Below are 6735 nucleotides of genomic sequence, written 5' to 3'. Positions count from 1 at the left end.
TTAAATAATAAAACTAACTCATGAGTAAAACCCTCTATTATTCCAACTACTTCTACTGCCGCCATTAACAACAACAACAACAACAACAACAACAACAACAATAATAATAATAATAATAATAATAATAATAATAATAATAATAATAATAATAATAATAATAATAATACTTATAATATATAAATAAATAAATAATTAAATAAAGTAGTTGAGAATTATTTTTCTTTTCCAAACTTTTTCCTTCCACTCAACTTTCCACATACCCTTCTGTGACCTCTCCTCCTTTTGGAGAGTTTCAGTGACTATCCGCTGGGCTACTGTCAAATAATTAATCTTCCATTCATTGGCCATAGCATTTCTGTATTAAAAACACTTTAATTGTTTTAAAGAAAATGTATTGTCAGGTTTTTATTAGCCTTATGTCATAATCGCCAAAATGAACAAAAACAATTGAATGAACTTTTCACTGATTTCCTAATGCACCTGTCTTCTCTCTAAATGCAGCTCATTTAGTTAACTTTAGTTATCTATCCTAAAAGCTCGTTGCGCGTTGAGAATAATTGAAAATCTCTCTACAGCTGGTTCTGAGTCGGGCGGACTCGGCTGCTTTTGGAGGCGTTGCATGGCTCCTGCTCACTATCTCCACCCTCCGGGGGAAGAGACTTCTCCGCGCACCGAGCAGTTTTTTTCCCCCTCCCGCTCCGAGCTCCGCCGTTAAATCTAAATTAGGCGTGACTGCATCGCTCAAAAAGGCCAGTTCGGCGTCAATTAATACCAAGATTCAACCCTCGTTCTTTAATTGCAGCTTTTTTTGGATTATGGGTACGTCGGTGTGTGCCACCTCAGACGCTTGCCAAGATTAAACCATCATCCGGAGGTAGAAGAAGGGATCACGATTTAGAAAAACAAACAAACAAAACTAATAATAATACGTGCGTGAATGCGATTTTCTTTTAATTTTTCGGTGCGCGTTTTTTTTTTTTTTTTTTTTCCTGTGAAGATTCTCCGTATATTTGGACGCTTTTTTGAGGGTTTTGGAGCGCGCGGCGAGCGGTAGCAGCAGCAGCAGGGCTGTTTCCAGCTCAGAGTTATTGGCATACCCTGCAATCATCATCATCACCACCATCATCATCATCTGATTGGTAACATTCATTTTAATACAACTGGCACGAGCAACTGTTACAGTTTCCTGCCGTTTTTAAGCGCTAAGGCGTGTTGAGGAACGGTTGTACCAGTCTGCTGCTGCTGCTGCTGCTGCTGTGTGACGAGGTTATTTCCTGATACGGAGGGGCAGTTTTGGAGTCTCGTGCGCCCAGATCAAACAATTAAGATGACAAAAAAGGGTGATTGTCTCCATTACCGAGCGAGCTGCGTTGGGATTGCGTTGCATTTCGTTGGGGGACAGAGAGCAGAGGAGGAGAGGAAGGAGAAGCAGAGGAGAGCAGCTGAGCCGCCGCTGACGGGCAAGCTGTGGCTTCAGTGATGGACTGATCTGGAGGTGAAGGGATCCCAGTCACAGCCTCCCTTTCATTTCTCTCTCCCCCCCCCCCCCTCGCCCCCTCTCCTCCTCCCTCAGGAGCCTTCATTCTTTAACATAAAAAAAACACCTCTGGACACTCTGCAGCACAGGTGAAGGCTGCAGTGGAAACCCAACGAATTGGCCTGATGATTGAAATACTTCAAGCTTTCAGAGATCATACCTGCATCACCGTCTCTGTAATGCCTTCACAAACTGATTCCTTCAGCGCACCGAGAAGGAATTAAGCCTCGCAACGCTCCTCTTACACCAAGTGCCCTGGAGACCCACCTGGATCCAGTTTGCACCCCCAGATGTTCTGATTTCTTCTCCAGAAAGTCCTGTATTTTTGGGTAAGTGCCAACAAACGTGGGTGGACAGAAAAAAAAAAAAAAGAAGTGGCAAGCAGTAATGCTTGGTCTTCCTGTGAAGTGTTTAGGGAGTGTTGAATTCAGCAGCTCTAAGGAAGGTGTTAAACCTTTCCAGCCTGCATGTGGACAGCGTAGGTAGATGGTCTCAGACTACAGGTTGTAATGCAGAAAAGAAACCGCCGAGAGCTGTACAGAAATGTCCAGCAGCTGCTTTTTCTTTCTGCATGACCTTTGCTTGCAAAAATATTATTTTCTGTTGTTTAAAAGTCTTCAAGCTGCAGCTTTTTATTTTAGAAGCCTCCTGTTGTTGATTAAACGCATAAAACCCTATAATATCACATGCAACATCAGCTCAAAACAGCTGACTGGTATAAGCTCCTATGTTTTTTTTGTTGTTGAGGTTGCAGGAAGATCTGTTGCTGCTCTAATGCCCATTAAGAAAATTTCAAGTAAAGCACTACTAATTTGTGATTTTACACTATCACCAGAACAATAACATCATTTTGCTAGCTATCTGCTACAAAACATCTATATTTCATGGTTGACACAAATAGATTTATTTCTGTTTACATTCATATTAGTGTTGATACTGCAGCACAGCTGAATGCCGCAGGGCGTTAGAAGAGTACATGACGCTGTTCAAATGTAAAATGAATTTTAAGGTAATTTCACCGTGACCGCTTACGCTAGCATTAGGATGCTAACACCAGTGTTAGCATGTCAGTGTGGGTTAATTTTTAGTGCAACTTATTTCTGTGACTCATGAAGCTCTGACTGACTTCGTGTCACAACTTCTGGACATGCTTCGTTTCATGAAAATGAAACGGCACTTTCTTTGGGAGTTCAGCTTTTGGCTCTGATGATTTTCTTTGTGCCTGATTTATGATCCACAGTTCTGCCATGTTTGTCGTTTTCCTCAGATGTATTCACATAGTATACTTTTGTGGTCTGCTTATTTATTCTGGACTGTTCCTGTCATAATCTGTTAGTGCTGCTGTTTTGTTTCCTTTTTGTGATTATTATTCTGGTTGTTTACTGAGTTCATCACATCCATTTTGGGTTGGTTTATGTTGTTCATTCCTCTGTGTTCATTATTATTCAGAAGGATTTTGCCATCTAAGTTTTTCCTTTGTTTATTCATTTAATGTGCTATGTCCATTTACATGTTTTTATTTCTTAGATATGTTTTTTAGGGGTGATTGTCTACTTGTCTACCTGGCAAATTCTCTGTTATGTTTGCATGCACTATGATCTCCACGTTCCAGTTTAAGTTCACATTTGTTTGTTTTTAAGCTTTTTTACTTTTATGAAAATGTTCAATGCCACACCTGAGTGGCTGTCTGTGCTTCGGCGTCATGCATTACGACGCAAAGGTTATCTTCTAGAGCCAAAGCAGACGAGACATTTGGGAATTTCAACTGTTTTAGTTGAAACGGGATGATATGATTATAGCTGCGTCTTCGTCTCTCGAAGGCCTGGAGGGGGACCCAAAGAAATTGTCTCGAATTAAGTATTTTAGCATATTATCTGCTCGACAATTTTACGTTTACAAACAAAGAACAAATGGGGGGGAAAAAGTCTAAATTGCTGGGAGCATAATAATTGTTAATTTGACAGACAGTTGCTTTGCTGATATCACGGATGAAAAGATCTTGAACTCAAGAACCATTAAGTTATTATTTACACAAGGACAAACACTACAATTATTTCTTATTAAAATGAAATATAACTGATTTTATGTCGGCAATATGTTTCTTTAAAAATGCTACATATTTTGTCCTCCATCTCCTTTCAATTGACAAGCAAAAAGTTTTGCTGATGGAAAACCCATCACTTTGAATCCACTTTGAATTACCATACCTGCTACTTGATGTGCTATCAGTCTTCATCGTAGGAAGCGTCTGAAAAAAGTCGATAAAGCCAGAACAGGCGTCACTTAGCCGAAGCGGAAAGTCAACAAGCTAATGCCGACCCTGGTTTGTCATTGTTCTGTCATCAGTCGGGCCGTACCCGGCTAAAGGAACGACGCAGAGAGGATGAAACTGAACAGAATATATGAGACAAGTACAGTTTGCTGGCAACTAGTTAACCCAGGAAATAAACTTGCGCCCATGCACTGCGAACAACCGGTTCATCATTTGAAAAGTTGTGTGCACTATACTTCCACGGTGTTAAAGTGCTGTTGTATTCTGTGCATAATGATAGCTGTTTACATATCTGATGTAATGCTAGGGGCGTTCTTATTTCTTGATGCTTAAAGTTGGCTAATTGGCTTTCTCGGGGGGCTCCACTGACACCTGTAGGCTCCACAGGGGGGCCTCCGCCAGCTTTATAATTAGTGGAAAAGCTGACTCACACAAAACAACAAAATGTTGCTTTCAGGATTGTTTTAGTTGTCCAGCAGGAAGCTTGTTGTCAAAACACATCATGGCAATACATGGGTGAAAAAAAAAAGAACCATCGATTGTGAAAACGATCAGCCAGAAAACCTTCTTGCGATGGATATTGTTGCAGATACCCATTCAGTGAATTATTCAATCTCTGCTGTGACAGAGTTCCTCCGTCAGATGTAGCTAATGTTTGGGTTTTCTGGATTGTGTTGCACAACCTGTCCAGGGTGAACCTCGCCTCTCGCCCGGAACTTTAGCTGGAGATAGGCACCAGCGCCCCTCCCGACCCCACTGAGGGAAAAGGGTGTAAAGAAAATGGATGGATGGATGGATTCTGTTGCACTCAGTGGGCTTTCCCATCTTAACCCAGAAGGAAAAAGTACTTTTGTTAATGAAACATCAGTAGTTTCACTTTTAATGGAACAAGATAACTCCTGATTGCTCTTACTCGTTCCCCCTCGCTGGATTTCCTCCTCCTCTCCCTCGTGAAGCAGCTACCAGCATGCCTTGGTGTAGCGATTTTGTTGGCTGAGCTGTAATAAAAAAGGCACGAATCACCGACATCAATTAATTTCTCCCAATTCGTCGCAAACTGTTGAGAATCTGGACTGCTTGCTTCTCTGTCGCAGTTGTCATCTGAGAGTCTGACAGCCGGCAGAGCGTTGACTCTCCTCCAGCACCGAGTTTCCGTCATAATTCTCCCCTTCTTCAGCCATTGTCAGTGTAACGCATGGAGCAACGGAGCTTTATCGCTCTGCCAAGGACAGAACGGATCTGTCAGTTCGCTTAAATTTCCTCTAAAAATAAAAGTGTAGGAACCCATTTGAACAAATTTCTGTCCTGGAGTTTGCTCAGATTGTTTCCTCTTGCACTGAAGCTTTATCGTACCTCCCATCAGCATTTAAAAAATAAAAATGGACCCAGCAGAATATGACAGCAGATTTCTTTTGCTGTCATATTCTTTGATTGAATAAAAAAAGTAGCAAAACAATGAGATAAATTAATATTTTAATCGATACAAGCAAAAAGGTTTTACCGTTATCAAACGTTCATAGGCCTCTCAGGAGATTAAGGGTTTCATGGAAAATGTCAATTTGAGGTGGAGAGTCAAGAATTTAAAGTTTTCGACTCATTTTTGACACTGAAACCTGAAAACCACTTTAGCAGAAGAAACCTTACTTTGACCTGAGTCTTATTGTATCACCTTTCAACAGTCCAGATGCAACATCTTGACCTGTGATTCTGACATCTGATCCTCAGCCTGCGTGATGGAGAAATAAATCTCACTGCAGCTGTTTGAACTGACCTAATGTTAGTGGCTCCTTGTCCGCCCCAGGCTGCTGGATGTTGGAACCATTTCCTGTTTTGAGTCGCTTGGGAGTTTGGGAACTTCACCCAGAAAAACAGATGAAATTATCAAAGCTTTCCTTACAGGTAAAACATTTATGCCTGTTTAATCAGGTTTTGGCAGTTTGGCTGGCAGCGTCTTGCTGCTTGTGTTTCTCTCTGTTTGACTCTGAGAAATCGGCTATATCTTCAGCAGAGAAGGAGTCATCATGAGGGTGTCGAGAGCCAATCAGAGTGGACTTTGGAGAATTTGTGGCCATTTTTTCACTTTTCCACCAACAAGGAATATAATCTGTTACTTCCTCAGTTTCATTCCTTGGACAGCAAAAATCTAAACAATCTCTTATTGTAGATAAAAAAAAATTCACATGCAAGGTTTTCAACATTTAATCATTATATCGGGTTTACCATGTTAGTCATGTCAAGTGGTGACTAATCATGGATCATTTTAAAAAATGTTACTTTCAGACAAGCCTCTTTGAGCACAACACTTCTGAATCATTTCTAAAGTCATACATTGAATGTTCAGGACAGCATCGGGGTGTGATGAGAGGTTGTTCCAGCTAAATGTAACCCCATATTGTATAGATCTAGTTGAGCGCAGATAAATGTGTGTAAAAGGTAAAATCTGGTGTGTTCGTAAACATTACAATGTAGATTTCTGTCCGAACTTTGCGTCTGCGCCTGCTTTTCCGCTGTTTCCTTGGAGAATGTTCACCTCTCAGAAACTAGACCTGAGCTGCAAAAACCAACAAAAAAGTGTTTATTGAGTTTCAATAAAAGCGTTGCAGATGTTTGCATTGCATCATCAAAGTAAGTAATTTAAAGATGCAGTAGGTTATGATCAAAATGAATATTCAGACTTTTAAAAAGAATGACAAAGCACAGCAAAAAAAAAAAAAATCTTTCCACTTCAACACGATCCGATTCTCTGACTGCCCATGTGGCCACTACAGTAGGTCAGGTTCTCATGTTTTCATGTGTGTACAAAAGATATTTTCATTTTAATAACCTAAGCAATAAAAACCGGATTATTTCATTTATTTGTGCAATTTTTCTATAGTATCTCACAGGAGCTTCAATGTTTTGCTAATGTGCTTCAGTTTTTAAATAT

The 6735-nt window shown here is 40.4% G+C and overlaps 1 protein-coding gene across 4 annotated transcripts in view; it reads left to right on the top strand.

The window, feature by feature from the left end:
• The first annotated feature begins 640 nt into the window (after positions 1-640).
• LOC106963199 (ras/Rap GTPase-activating protein SynGAP-like) overlaps positions 641-6735 on the top strand; it is a 61731-nt gene continuing 55636 nt past the window's right edge. For all 4 annotated transcript variants that reach the window (XM_015057982.1, XM_015057980.1, XM_015057981.1 and 1 more), the window contains exon 1: positions 641-1866. The gene's annotated coding sequence lies outside the window, so the exon portion shown is untranslated. The remainder of the gene's footprint in view (positions 1867-6735) is intronic.

Source organism: Poecilia latipinna, unplaced genomic scaffold (genome assembly GCF_001443285.1).
Source record: "Poecilia latipinna isolate Pla-1442-1.1 unplaced genomic scaffold, P_latipinna-1.0 Scaffold1505, whole genome shotgun sequence".
Classification (NCBI taxonomy): Eukaryota; Metazoa; Chordata; class Actinopteri; order Cyprinodontiformes; family Poeciliidae; genus Poecilia; species Poecilia latipinna.
Note: the sequence above shows the minus strand (reverse complement) of the source record. Positions and strands in the feature narration are given on the sequence as shown.